The 1,417-nt window shown below is 42.8% G+C and overlaps 1 pseudogene; it reads right to left on the reverse strand.

Annotated features, from left to right (window-relative positions):
• Positions 1 to 481: 481 nt before the first annotated feature.
• Positions 482 to 1,417, reverse strand: LOC119537707 (annotated as a pseudogene).

Below are 1,417 nucleotides of genomic sequence, written 5' to 3' on the forward strand. Positions count from 1 at the left end.
ATCGTGCATTGAAAGGAAAAGTGGTAAATGAAGTCACTAAAAGAAGTTTTTAAAGTCCTCTTGCCACGAATATGATGTTTTAGATTATTTTGGCCTTACTCCAAGAACAGGTCTTCATAGGATCAGGAAATCTTTTATTCATTTTCATTGTACATCCATTTGAGAGTTGCCTGACATGCAAACCACATTAGGAGACTAAGCAATACAATTGATTCTAAGCAACCTTGAACCTACAATTATGTGGAATTGCTTTAAAGAGAAACACTCCTCAAAATTCAGAAGGGTTATTTCTTATTTAATTAAAGGGCTTCTACAAAAAAGAATTCCCTTAATATTATATAAGCTATTCAATGAATAATGCTTTCTGCAAGGGATCACCTTGGTTTAATTTTGCCCTAAAGAGGTTCCTCAAAAACATACTTTATATCTCTTTGTATTTTGACATCATTTCATCAATCTATTTCATATTGAAGATATCATTCTACCTAAAAAGTAGCTTGAACACTCCTTCCCAGATCTGCTTGGTCTTGACACCATAAACGATGGGGTTTAGAGTAAGTGGCAACATCAAATAGAGATTGGCGATAATGATATGGACGTCTTGTGGAAAGTTTTTTCCTCCAAAACGGTGTGTAAAAATGCTGAATAAGGCTGGAATATATGTGATGACAATGGCACCTATGTGGGAGGTACAGGTGCTGAAGGCCTTGCATTGGGCATCTGCAGATGATAGAGTCAACGCGGCCTGCAAGATCATGGTGTAAGACACGGAATACAAGAGATGTCAAAGCCCCCAATCAGAAGGGCTGCCAAGAGACCATAGATAGCATTGACTTTGCCTTTACCGCAGGACACCTTGGCCACAGACATGTGGTCACAGTAGGTGTGGGGAATGAAATTGTCCCGCAGTTGGGCAGCTGCTTAGTGAGGAAAGTGAATGGGATGATGAGTATCACGCATCTCATGAGGTTGGCCAACCCAGCCTTGGCAATGACAGGGTTGGTGAGGATGGTGATGTAGCATAAGGGGTAGCAGATGGCGACGTAGTGGTCCAGGGCCATGAGCATGAGCACGCCAGACTCCATCCCAGTCAACATGTGGACAAAAAACATCTGAGCCAGGCAGGCATAAAGTCAATCTTCTTGAGGTTGAGCCAGAATATGCATAGCATATTGGGTATAGTGGTGGTGCACCAAGTGACATCTGTGAAAGAGAGCAATGCCAGGAAATAGTACATGAGCTGGTGCAGAGCCTCCTCTTGGCTGATGAGGTAGATGATCCCAAATTTCCCCACTACAGCAATGATACACATGAAGCAGAATGGCAGGGAGATCCAGAAGTGTGCAGCTTCCCACCCAGGGACACCATTCAAGATAAAGAATCCTGGGGTCATGCTGTAGCTGTTGCCTGCAGACAT

The sequence above is a fragment of the Choloepus didactylus genome, chromosome 6 (genome assembly GCF_015220235.1).
Source record: "Choloepus didactylus isolate mChoDid1 chromosome 6, mChoDid1.pri, whole genome shotgun sequence".
NCBI classification, from domain to species: Eukaryota; Metazoa; Chordata; class Mammalia; order Pilosa; family Megalonychidae; genus Choloepus; species Choloepus didactylus.